The sequence below is a fragment of the Bos indicus genome, chromosome 11, assembly GCF_029378745.1.
Source record: "Bos indicus isolate NIAB-ARS_2022 breed Sahiwal x Tharparkar chromosome 11, NIAB-ARS_B.indTharparkar_mat_pri_1.0, whole genome shotgun sequence".
Taxonomy (NCBI): Eukaryota; Metazoa; Chordata; class Mammalia; order Artiodactyla; family Bovidae; genus Bos; species Bos indicus.
Genome location: NC_091770.1, coordinates 97,365,653 through 97,378,836, shown reverse-complemented (window position 1 = coordinate 97,378,836; position 13,184 = coordinate 97,365,653). Strand labels below are relative to the sequence as shown.

The following is a 13,184-nucleotide window of genomic DNA, read 5'->3' as shown; positions in this document are numbered from 1 at the left end:
TCATCAATACAAAAAAACTTCCATTCTCACCATTAATCATAATTTGAGTGGAACATGACTGATAAGCTTCCTTCCGTCAGCGTTTTAAACAAACTTCCCATGGAAATGCAACATGCGTGCAGAAGAAATGCATACAGAACACAATGCAAGTGCACAGGTCAAAGGGGTCTCACAAAGTGAACACACCCAGGTCACAGCACCCGGATGGGGTGAAAACACCGTGATCCCCTCCAAAAACCCACCACACCTCCTTCCATCTCTACCAGCCTCCCACGGGTGGCCACCACTCTGGTTTTCAACAGCAGAGATTACGTCTGCCTATTTAAACTTTCTATGAATGGAGCCATACAGGACATGATCTTTTGTGCCTGAATGAACATTATGTTTGTGAAATTCATCCTGATTTTCCATGGTTGTTCACTTACTGTTTTCCCACTGTGGGAGTTTACTGTTCCTGTCCACTCTATACCAACGGACACTGGGACTGTTTCCAGCCTGGGCCATCACAGGGGTGCTGCTGTAAGCCTTCTGAGTGGTGCCATGTGGTACATTCATATGCCTTCATGCTGGGTTGATACCCAAGAGTGGAACTACCGGGTCATAGCTGATTAAATGTTCAGCTTTGTTGGATGATGGCAAGCAGTTCTCCAGACTGGCTAAACCGATCTACACACCCAGCAGCAGGCTGTGAGCATTCTGGCTGCTCCACATCTTTGCTAGCACTTGAAGTGCTGGCATGCTCAGCTGCATGCCAATCAACTGATTCTTTGCGACCCCACGGGCTGCAGTCCTGCAGGCCCCTCTGTCCATGGAGTTTCCCAGGCAAAAACACTGGAATGAGGGCCTTCCCTGGTGGTCCAGTGGTTAAGACTTCGCCTTGCAATGCAGGGGGTGCAGGTTTGATCCCTGGTTGGGAAGGTAAGATCCCACATGCTTCGCAGCCAAAAAACAAAACATACAAGAAAAACACTGGACTGAGTCGCCACTTCCTTCTCTGGGGATCTTCCCAACCCAGGGATCAAACCCACATCTTTCGCATTTCCTGCACTGGCAGGTGGATTTTTTTATCACTGTGCCAGCACTTGAAATAGTCTTCTTTTTTTATTATTATTATTTTAGTGGCCCTGATCAGTAAGATATCACAAAGTCAGTATTATGATCACCTTTAAAGAAGACTGAAATTAAGTGCCTCTCTCGAGGCTCACAAAACTAAGCGACTCAGAGCAGGAACCAAGGTTTTCTGACTCCAAACAGTGTACTGTTGCAACCTGCAGCCACTTCTTCTCCTGGCTAACCCCAACTCCTCTTTCCTCTGAGAAGCAATCTCTGATCGCCCAGCCAGGTAAAGCCATCTGGCTTATGGCCTCTGAGCACCTTGTACTCTTCTTTTGTAGCCAGTGTCAGTGCTCTAATTAACCTTTCCAACACTTATTTGTTTTATTTTGGACTTATTTTTACACTTACATACCTCTGCTGCTGCTGCTAAGTTGCTTCGGTCATGTCCGACTCTTTGCGACCCCATAGACGGCAGCCCACCAGGCTCCCCCGTCCCTGGGATTCTCCAGGCAAGAACATTGGAGTGGGTTGCCATTTCCTTCTCCAATGCAGGAAAGTAAAAAGTGAAAGTGAAGTCACTCAGTCATGTCCGACTCTTCACGACCCCATGGACTGCAGCCCACCAGGCTCCTCTGTCCATGGGATTTTCCAGGCAAGAGTACTGGAGTGGGGTGCCATTGCCTTCTCCCATTCAAATGCTAGTACTTCCCAATTTTATACATTAAGTAGGCTTCCCTGGTGGCTCAGACAGCAAAGAATTCACCTGCAATACAGGAGACCTGGGTTTGATTCCTGGGTTGGGAAGATCCCCTGGAGAAGGGAATGGCAACCCACTCCAGCCATGGACAGAGGAGCCTGGCAGGCTACAGTCCATAGGGTTGCAAAGAGTTGGACACAACTGAGTGACTAACACACACACACAGAGAATAACCTTTCCTGGTTGGGCGTTGGCTCAGCCATCGTGCCCCCACCACACAGAGCCTCACTGGAAACTGCCTTTTGATGGACGTGGCCTATGAGCAACACTACATGAGAGGCAGGCAGCTGCTGAGAAACTGCAACACACAGATGGAAGTCCACAGGTTTTACAGGTGGAGAGTCAGGACGCCTGAGTCTGAAAACCCTGGCAAAGTCCATCCACCCTCATGTGGAAAGCAGGAAGAGCAGCCCTGATGACCTCTCACCTTCAGATCTGACTGACACTGTATCTGATAAGCACAAAGTCTGCAGCAGTGCTCACAGCAAAAGAGCCCAAGGCAGGTACACCCAGAGATAAATTAGAAAAACAGGCTAACTGAAGCAATTAGCATCTTTTGAAAGCATCAAAATAATGCTACATATCAGGGCTTCCCAGGTGGCACTCATGGTGAAGAAACTGATTACCAAAGCAGGAGAAGTAAGAGATGAGAGTTCAATTGCTGGGTCGGGAAGATCCCCTGGAGGCATGGCCATTCCAGTATTCTTGCCTGCAGAATCCCATGGACAGAGAAGCCTGGCAGGCTACAGTCCATAGGGTCATAAAAAGTCACAGAAAGCGAAGAGAAACTAAAGAGCCTCTTGACAATCACGAAAGAGCAGAGTGAAAAAGTTGGCTTAAAACTCAACATTCAAAAAACTAAGATCCTGGCATCCGATCCCATCACTTCATGGCAAACAGAAGGTGCAAACAGTGACAGATTTTCTTTTCCTGGGCTCCAAAATCACTGCGGATGGTGACTGCAGCCGTGAAACTAAACGACACTTGCTCCTTGCAAGGAAAGCTATGACAAACCTAGACAGTGTATCAAGAAGCAGAGATGTCACCTTGCTGACAAAGGTTCACATAGTCGAAGCTATGGTTTTTTCCAGTAGTCACATATGGATGTGAGAGTTGGGCCATGAAGAGGGCTGAGCGCTGAAGAATGGATGTTTTTGAATTGCGGTGCGGGAGAAGACTCTTGAGAGTCCCTTGGACTGCAAGGAAATCAAACCAGTCAATCCTAAAGGGAAACAATCCTGAATATTCATTGGAAGGACTGAAGCTGAAGCTCCAATACTTTGGCCATCTGAGGCAAAGAGCCACCTCACTGGAAAAGACCCTGATGCTGGGAAAGACTGAGGGTAGGAGAAGGGGACAACAGAGGGTAAGATGGTTGGATGGCATCACTGATGCGATAGACATGAGTTTGAGTGGGCTCTGGGAGTTAGTGATGGACAGGGAAGCCTGGCGTGCTGCAGTCCATAGGGTGGCAAAGAGTCGGACAAGACTCCATGACTAAACAATGACAACAACGCTACATATCAGTCAGCAAGTAACTTCTAGTCTTACCAAAAATTTTCCCAAAAAGAACAAATTCTAATCTTAGTCACCGACCAATCAGCACATACACCAATCCTGAACCTTCGTTGTGTACACGAAAGATCAGTGTTTCCTGATCTCAGACCTTAAAGCCATCGTCCCAAATTGAACTCAACTTTTCAAATTATCAGGAAAAAACAACTAAAACCAAGAGGAACTGCTGCAAGAACCTTTTCTCCATGAATCTATTTACCTGTCTCACCTGTGGCTCTTCCAATGTGTGTCAGAAACCACACCTCAAGGCAGCATGGGCTGTGAGAAAAGACACTTGAGGAGCCCTCTGTGTCTCCCATAGCTCCATCTTGGGCAATCTGTTCACCCTCTCTGAGCTTCAGTTTTCTCCTCCAAAGACCAAAGTCGACCCCCACCTACCCCGCAGAATCAATATGAGGCTAAAAAACAAGGTGTCGAGACTTTGTAAAGTGCTCAAATATTTTATGATGAAGGGACCTCAGATCCAACAGCTTTCTCGTTTTACAGGTTCAGATCAGTCACTGGGCTCTCGCCCTTTATTCCATGTGTCCCTGTAACAAACATTTATGGACTACTTACTCCGTGCTGGAAGCTGCGCCAGGCACGGAGGACCGGATGGTGGGCAGAGAAGCCACAGTCCGTGGTGTGACAGGATGGCACACACCGTACCGGGGGACTCACAGTTACGCTGAAGAGCAAGCTGTTACACCTGCGGGCCACGTAAACCATTTGGCTTTTTTCTGAGAGAAACCAGAAGCAGAGGGAACACCACACTCAGATTGTTCTGGCTGCCGGTTACTAGCCCTGGGCTAGGCCCTGAACGTGGAGAAAAAATGCAGACTGACTCTGCAAAGTCTGGGATCGGGGTGAGAGGAAGCTGAGGCCGGTCACACAGTGTTACTACCCGCTACACCAGGGCGCTGTGGGAACCCAGTGGGAACAACCCTAGACACCAGTGGACTCAAAGTGCTAGAGATACGGGGCCTAGAGAGGGGGGGAAAAAAAAACAAAACAGCTACAGAGAGGGCACAGAACAAGAAATATCAACATAGTGAAAGTCCCTAATTCCACATAACAGACTTGACTGCCACAAAAAGAGACACACCAAATTCTCCAGAATTCACTAATTTGTTTTCCATAAATATTTAGTAACTCAGAAATGTATCAAAAGCACAGATTTCCCCTGACCTACTTATCAAGCTCATACAAGAGTGGGTGAGAATTACTGTATCCAATAAATACGAACTTAATTATTCATCATTCTTTCTTTTGTCTCTAATAAGATGATTTTCATGGGAACTTTTTTTTTCAAGGAAACTTTTGACAGTTGAGGCCAAATATTTACATTTTCTTCTGATTACTCAAGTAACTGTCTTAACCTTAAAATACAATCAGATAATAAAAACATTTAAATCCTAATGAGGGAAAAGTATAATGTTGCATGAGTTTATATTATATATGAGTTTATACTAAAGTCCCATTATTCACATGGAATCACAGAACAGGGGGACAGCAAGAACTTGGGAAACCAGCCTTCAGTTCCTGGACGGGTCTGAGACAGGCCCACCCACGAGGTTGACTCCATCCTCCCACGCACCAGCATCTTCTGCTTTTGTGGGGGTCCAGGCTTGCGTGCACAGTCCCAAGGCAGGCTGAGCACTGCCTGCTAGCCGGGGTGCTCCCAGCAGCCTGCCACCCTCTCCACACTTTCCACATGCAATAACTCACATAACTCATAGGCAGTAAGTGAGCATCCCCCCAAACAGGCATCCTGACAGCCCTGGATGTCAACAGGTTAACAGAGCTCACCCTCACTGAATGTTCATGACGTGGAGCACTATGCCAAGCCCTGTTCCTCTCATCTCCTTAAAGTCAGGTAAGAACCAGGGGGAGGTAAGTATCATTGTGCTTCCCGTGTTGATTAGCAAACAGAGCATTGGTCACTTGCCTGAAGCCACAGGGCTAGCAAGTGGGGCCGGGACATAAACCCACACAAGCCTGACTTCAAGGTCTGCTAGAAGTGCTGCCCTGTCTGCTTCGCCGACACTGAGGCGGTGTCTCCTGTAGAGAACACATTGGACCTGAAAGCTCTGCAAAATAATGGGGGTGGGGGGAATGTGCCTCTCCGGGTCTGCACAGTCTGCTCTCCTCAGAAAGTGCAGGTGAGACAAGCCGGACTCATGCCTCCCGTGCGGAAAAGCCATGGAACTGATCAGTGCAGGGGATCAAAGAGAAGGGGCTCGGGGTGGTGCTGGGCTGGGACCACCTGTGAGAAGGCCCCAAGCAGAAAAGGGAGAAGAATCACTTGTGGGCCCGTGAGGAAAGCCCCAAGGACTCCTCGAGCACTCTATGACCTCAGAGCTGGTTTCTCAGACGCCGTGGCCATCACCTTCACCTTCACCACTGACTGGCACCATCACCGCTATACTGGAACCCAGAGAAAACAGCCAAACGAGTGCTTCCTGGTGCTGCCCCAACACTAAGGATAATCAAGTACAATGAGCACTCTGTAAGCATAAGTTTCTGTCAGGCAGGGCGCTGAGCAACCCACAGCATTATTTCACAGAATCTCCAACAACAGCCTCCAGGCAGGTAACCCTGCCATTCCCATTATCGTCACTGAGACTAACAATGGGAAAGACGCTTGCCCACAGTTACAAAGGTTGTGTGTGGATGAGTCAGAATCGGAACCCAGGTCTAGCGCCAGAGTTGGAATCTGCTTGGCCACATCACTTGGGGTCCTCTGTCGTCACCACTCCCCTTCTGGTCACGTTCTGTTTGCACCTGATTCCTCCACTAGCCGTCAGCTCCGAGGGTAGGACACAACTCTTCCATCTCCACGTGGCCAGCACTCAGCAAAGAGCTGGGCCCAAAGCAAGAGCACAGCAAGGCTGGTGGATGAATGCCCACAGGAAGGAAGTGGCCCCAGAAATGCCTCAGGATGCCCCTCGAGGAGGCCAACCCAACCACTGCTCCCCATCCCTCATCAGCAACTACAGACCACCTACTCAGCTCCCTGCGGCCTGCTCCTCCACTAGCCCACCTCAGCAGCCACACTTCTGAGGAAGGGGGAGGTGAGCTTCAGCAAGCGTGAGCAGTTCATTTTCAGACTTATCCTTCTTTCTGTTTCCCCGTCTTGTCCTGGACTATCTGGAGCAAATAGTTCTTCCCTCTCCCAAGACTCAGTAGGACAAGTACCACCATTCAGACCCAAAACCTACAGCTGGCAGACAGCTGTGTGTGTCTCGGTCAGCACTCAAGTACCTGGAGAATGAAGCAACAGAGTCCAGAGTCTGGGTTTCATCAGAGACCTGAAGACCTATCGAGAAGAGTGTGCCAGCATTTGGTAGCATGACTTGTCTGAGCAGAGGTCCATCACGAGGTCCACCAAGAGTCTACCCTGGAAACGCGGGAGCAAAGAAAGTAGGAGACTTTCCCTGTGCAGAGGAGACACGGGCATAAAACAACGTGTGCGATAGCGAGGTGTATGCTCCAATCCAGGTTACTCACACAAGAATGCCAAGGGAGCGCAGACAGGAGTGGTCACTTGCAGAAGAATTCAGTGGGTTTCACAGAGGAGGTGGCAAGCCATTCCCAAACCACAAAGGGAGAAGTCATTGTTTCCTGCCTCCATGACCCCCACACTGCCCAATTCCGCACCCCTGGGCCCTGTTCTAGCTTCAGTGACCTGTGTGCCAGTCTCCCTGCAGAGCATGTGAGCACCTCATGAGGGCAAGGACTTTGAGCATCTCCTGTGGCTCACCCTCCACCGCCCAGTAAGTGTCTGCTAACAAAGATTATTAATAACCCAGCAGCTACCCCTTGTGGAGCATCTACCAAGACCTATTCCCGCAAGTACTTCCCACACATGATCTCGTTTCTTCTTCACAAAAAGCCCCCAAAGGCAGATCCTATTATCACCATCCATTTAACAGATAAGGAAACTGAAAGGAAGGAAGATTAGGTAAATTGCCCCAAGTCATATCGCTGGTAAGTGACAGGGCTGGACTTTGAATCATGGGCTGAAGGGAAAACCAGTTTTCAATTACTAGTGAACAAATCCCTTTTCCTTTCTCTTTCTGTGTCTGCCTTGCATCCAGATACATGGACTGCCCTTTAGTCTACTGTTCACTGGAACTGGAGCCTTTTCTTCCCTCGAGAAAAACAAGGGCTGTCTCTTGTTAGTCTTCTAAACAATGACTGCTGACCATTACTGAGTAAACATCAGGGAGAGTGGGGGAGAGTGGAGACACAAAATTGTGCTCAAGGCGTCGGTGAAAAAAAACATCTATTAAAGAGGAACTGTATGTACCAATTAGAACATTTTCCAATGCTGGGACACTTTCCAAAAGAAATCAAGTAAATAAACACAGGAGCAAAAGTATGTATAGGATGCTATTCCTTGCGTAAGAGAAAGAATATATAACAAACAAGAAAATGATAATAGTGGTTACCACTAGAGAGAAGACTGGGAACTGGAAGCTTGAGACAAGAAAGACACTTACTTTACAATTTTCCCCCCTTGAAATACTTATCTTTTAGAAAAAAAAAAAAAAATCTATGTGTGATTTTTTTTTAATTCTTAAAAAAAATAAGATAAAAACATCATTTAAAGAAACTCCTTATTGCCAAGCCTTTTCCAAATGCTCACGTACATATGACTGCAACCATGAAAAAAAACTTGTATGTTTGTGAAAATTGGAGTGAACTTAATTTGTAGTGAAAGAGGACTGTGAAATAACTTTCGTCTTTCATGTTGAGCTTCACTAATTTCACGATAAAGCTGTTGCAACTTTTTTTTCTTCAATAAACAAAATGCACTTTGAAGGTACAGATACAACATCCATATAAGCAGCAGGGATAAGATGCCACACCTTCTTCTGAAAGTCCCTCATTCGTCCCTTCAACAAGTATTTAATGAGCACCTACTGTGTGCCAGACAAAGCACTCAACAGGTATTTTTTGATAAACAGTTCAGTTGGTAAAGAATCTGCCTGCAATGCAGGAGACCCTGGTTTGATTCCTGGGTTGGGAAGATCCGCTGGAGAAGGGATGGGTTACCCACTCTAGTATTCTTGGGCTTCCCTTGTGGCTCAGCTGGTAAAGAATCTGCCTGCAATGTGGGAGACCTGGGTTGGGAAGATCCCTGGAGAAGGGAAAGGCTACCTACTCCAGTATTCTGGCCTGGGGAATTCTATGGACTGTATAGTCCATGGGGTCACAAAGAGTTGGACAACTGAGCGGCTTTCACTTTCACTATGTGCCAGGCAAAGCACTCAACAGGTATTTTTAAAAGAAGAACTAAGTAACGGGTCATCAGTGTCCTCCCTCCTGCCCTGCGGGAAAACATGCTCATCAGAATGCCAGAGCTAGGACCACTCTTGCCTGATGTTCACATATCCTCTCTCAGCTAAGAAAACTGAGGCCTGGACAGGGGAAGGCCTGATAGAGGTCACACGAGAAGCGAAGGCCTCACAATGACCAGTCCTGCTCTCCTTACATAGGACGTTCTATTTTGTTGTGTTGAAAGATGGGTGGTCAGGGAGGGGCAGAAACAGACCCTAACAACAAAGGCCTAATACATCAGGTGTCTTCACGTATCTAGCCACGTGTACTCTTCACAGCAACCTCTCAAGGTGGGCATGATTATCCCTGTGTTATAAATAAGGAGACTAAAGCTCTGAGAAGTCAAGAAACTGGTGTGTGAGGCTTCGAAGGCAGCTCTGTCTGACTTCCGAGCCAGAGCTCTTACCCTCCATGCTGAAAAGGAAAATCAAGTTTAAAAGGTAGACTGGAGCCATATCACGGAGAACCCTGGATGCGATATTTTCATTAATGAAGTTTCTCTCTCAACCTTGAATGCGGTCACTCAAACACTACCAACCAAAAAGCCAATTCTCTCATTACCCAATACATTTTCTAGCTCTCGTGGACCACCAAGTTTGGGCTTTTCTTTGAACCCACAGAGCACGATCATTACCCAGAGCACAGCACTCTCTGAGTCATTTACATAGTTTCTGCTGGGACAGTACGGGATGCCTTTAGAGCCTCTGGGTCCTGCCACACGAGCACAGACCCCAGTAAGGACCCACATCTGAGACAACATCCCCATGATGCCACTGGGTCATGCCACACCAAATGGTAGTGAGAGAGGCCAGCACCATGGCAGTTGGTTCCCCAAAGTCCCAGTGCCTGAAACGAAGAAAAGTGCAGGTTCATTCAGGAGAAGCCTCCTCCTGCCGCTCTTCTGTCCATGCAACACAGGTGGGACGAACTGGTCACACTGCTGGTGAGCAAAGGCAATGAGGTCACACGCTTGGCTATGGGATACTCTTCCAAATAGGAGGGAGTCCCATCATCTTGCTTTCCTCTCTCCATCACATGGAAACCTAACCAAGTTTTGGCATTCCCCTCTTTTGGGTGTCTTCCTTCTGGAATGTGATAAAAATCAGTGTTCATACTCGGATGGGGAAGGGAAATTCCATAAGGCTCAAGTCTGAGCTTCGTGTTCCAATTCAGAGTCTTCACTGGAGTTGAGGTCTAAAGGTCAGCAAACAATTAAATGTTCTGGTGCTTTCCATCTGCCACAGCTGCCTCACAGGCCTCATAGGAAGCAGGAGTCACCATCCCACCACAAACCTCATCCCCACTACCTACCTCAGCCCCACCTCGAACAAGAAAGCGGTCTACCGATTAGAAATCCCCTCCACAGGCTTCCCTGGTGGCTCAGTGGTAAAGAATCCGCCTGCCATTGCAGGAGTCACAGGTGCTATCCCTGATCTGGGAAGATCCTACATACCTCGGAGCAGCTAAGCACGTGCAACCCAATGACAGCTTGTACTCTAGAGCCCACAGCTCTCTAGAGAGCCACGACTCCTGAAGCCTGCACGCCCTAGAGCCCATGCTCTGCAACAAGAGAAGCCTCAGCAAAGAGAAGCCCTCGCACCACAACAAAGAGTAGCCCCCACTCGCTGCAACTAGAGAAAAGCCTGCACAGCAACGAAGATCCAGCAAAGCCAAAACTAAATTGATTGATTAAATTAAAAAAAAAATCCCCTCCTCTTTCGACCCTCAGTTTCCAAACACAATCTGCCCACTAGCACAGAGGCAGCAGACTCATAGCTTTACACAAAGATGTCCTCAGTCTGTCCCACCCTCACAAGCCCCCTGAGGGGAACACAAGGCAGGTACCAGGATGCACACCTCGCATAGGAAGAAACAAAGCTCAGAGGTGAGAGGCTGTCCCAGGCAACAAAGAGGCAAAAGCCTCTGAACCCTCATTCCTGTTCTGCCCCCTCACCAGGCTGCCACTTCAATCTTCTGGAGACGACCACTGTTAAGATTTGCAGCAGCCTCCAGGTCCCAGGAGCCAGTCGGCCAAGAACCCTTCCACCCTTCCAGCTTCACACTAACTACTCTTCAAGCACACACATTTCTCAACAGCTGATAGAATGAAAGCCAACGGGCGGCCCCCACCCCACTCCGCCCCAATCGAGGCATGCCCCCTGCAACAGCGACACGAAAAAGCCTCCCCGAGATTGAAAACCAGTGCGCCCCACGTCAGGCCACTGCGAGGCATAGGGGAAGCCGCCAGCCTAGTAACCAGGGCAGCTGAGACCCAAGTCCGACTCAGGAGGAGCACAGGCAAGGCCGAGCTGGCCCTTCCGGCCCAGCGGCGGCAACCCTCGAAGCCTCCAGAATCCTCAGAAAGCCCAAAGCTCCTGCTTCCCCTCAAAAAAAAAAAAAAAAAAAAAAATCCCGGCAGAGGAGAAAGCAGCATTCCCTTCTCCCCGCGACCCCTCACTCACCCTCTGGCCGCTGCTCACCTGGGGCCCCCGCTTCCGGACCTGCAACCACTCGGGGCCCCGCCCCCCACCCCCCTGCAGGTCTCCCCGGCCCCGCCCCCCTTGCACCTGTGGTGTCCTCAAGGCCCGGCCGGTCCGGCCGCTTCGGCCTCACCTCGCAGCCCCCTCCCCCTGGCAAACCTGTGGTTCCCACCTGGCCCCGCCCCCCCCGCACCTGCAGCCCCTCAGCCCTTCCTAACTGCCTCCTCCAGCCCCGCCCCACGCACCTGCGGCCTTTCCCCAACTCCAAACCCGCCCCTCCACACACACACCTGCCGTCCCCCAGACCAAAACCCCCATCCCCATCACGCACCTAAAGCCCCCCGGCCCGGCCCCAGTGCCCCCCAGACCGCCTGAAACAACCCCACCACCACCACCCCCCAGCCCCGCCTCCCGCCCCAAGGCCCCACCCCTGCCGGGCGGCAGGCACCCCCGCCTAAGGGTCCCGCCCCTCGCACCTGCAGCTCTCTCCGGCCCGGCCCTCAGGGTCCCGCCCCGCCCCGCCGGCCGCTCCTCTCACCGCCCGCTCTCGCCGCCGCAGTCCTGGCCGGTCACCTTGACGCGGGCCGCAGCGGCTGCCGCCGCCTCCTCATGGCCCTGGGAACGGCCCAGGCGGCAGCGGCGACTTCGCTCGGAGGCTGGAGCCGGGCCGAGCCGGGCCAGGGCCGAGCCGGGCGCAGCTGGAGCGCGGGCCGACGCGGGAGCAGAGCCGGTGCCCAGCCGCAGTAGGAACCGTCCGCTCCTGGAGGGGGGGGGTGGTCTGAGCGGCGGGCCTCTCAGCCAATAGGCGCGCGGAATCGGACTCCTCTCCCCAATCAGCTCACTGCAGAGGCGGAGACACGCAAATCGGCCGGCTGGGCGCTCCAGTGCGCAGCCGCTGCAACCCAGGTCCTCCCTGGCCTCGGCCTCCGCTAGAAGCCCTCAGACGCGGTTTCCGCCTGCAAGGATGCTCTGCAGCCTGCACACTCCGATCAGCGCCCCGCCACGCCCATCTTCTTCCTAGAAATAGCAGTGCATCTTATTCCCCATACATCCTTCCAGGCCTCATACAGTTTCCCTTTGAAATCCCTACCTAAGATTCATTTGTTTTTCAACAACAAAAAAATGGCTTTGTGAGAAACATCACCTGAATGCCCATTCTTTATGACTCGGAGGTAGGCACAGAACACAGAACATCAAAGCCAGAAGAAACCTTCGGGAGCCTCGAGTCCAATCCATTTCATTTATATCTGGGCAAAATCAGGCCTCTCGAGGTAAAAAGACTTGCCCAAGACCACATAAGTACAAAGCTGGGAAATGGAGTTGTCTCATCTTTCGGCTCCCAGATCCTTTTCTCTGTGCCACGCACGATGAGATGAGCAGAAAGGTTAAGTCATTTGATCAAAAGACCCCCGAGATAATAAGTTGTAAAGGCGGCGGAAGCCAGTTCTGTGAAGCCCTGCAAGTCAGAACCACAGAAAATCTCTGTTCTGCCTCCCACAGAATGGAGGCTCTATGTCCTACGTTACTCTGAATGATTCTTGGATGCACAAACAAGTAGTATAAGTCATTTCTGACAACTTTCGAATTCATTCTGCAGTAATATCAGAGTATGAAAAGATTTGTTACTGTCTTCCCATAGCTGATGGAAGAAAAAGAGAGAAACAAATGAACAGAAGAGAAACAGGGTCAGTGGAAATTAATGCATTTCTAAATCTTCAGGGATCTCCAAGGGAAATTTCTGCCATCTTGCATTAAGATAAGAATAATTATCAAAGAAGCTACTTAGCTATTTTACTGAAAGAGAACAGGAGACAATACAATGCAATGATTCATTCTGCTCAGAACCTCTGTATTCAGAAATGCACAGGGTGGGGGTTGAGTGCTAAAGCTGGGAACTTTTGACTACCTGAGTCCAAACGCTGCTTCTGCCACCAGCAAGTTGTGTGTAGATTAGCACTTTACTTACTGTCTATGGGCCTCGGTTTCTTTCT

At 50.0% G+C, this 13,184-nt stretch overlaps 1 protein-coding gene across 12 annotated transcripts in view; it reads right to left on the bottom strand.

The window, feature by feature from the left end:
• The window catches only part of RALGPS1 (Ral GEF with PH domain and SH3 binding motif 1), a 303,143-nt gene extending 291,196 nt beyond the window's left edge, over window positions 1-11,947 (bottom strand). For 9 of the 12 annotated variants that reach the window (XM_019970862.2, XM_019970867.2, XM_019970866.2 and 6 more), the window contains exon 1: window positions 11,732-11,947. The gene's annotated coding sequence lies outside the window, so the exon portion shown is untranslated. Of the gene's footprint in view, window positions 1-11,175; window positions 11,238-11,669 lie in introns of those variants that run through there. The other 3 variants (XM_019970864.2, XM_070799264.1, XM_019970865.2) reach the window with 3 other exon arrangements.
• Between the last annotated feature and the right edge of the window lie 1,237 nt (window positions 11,948-13,184).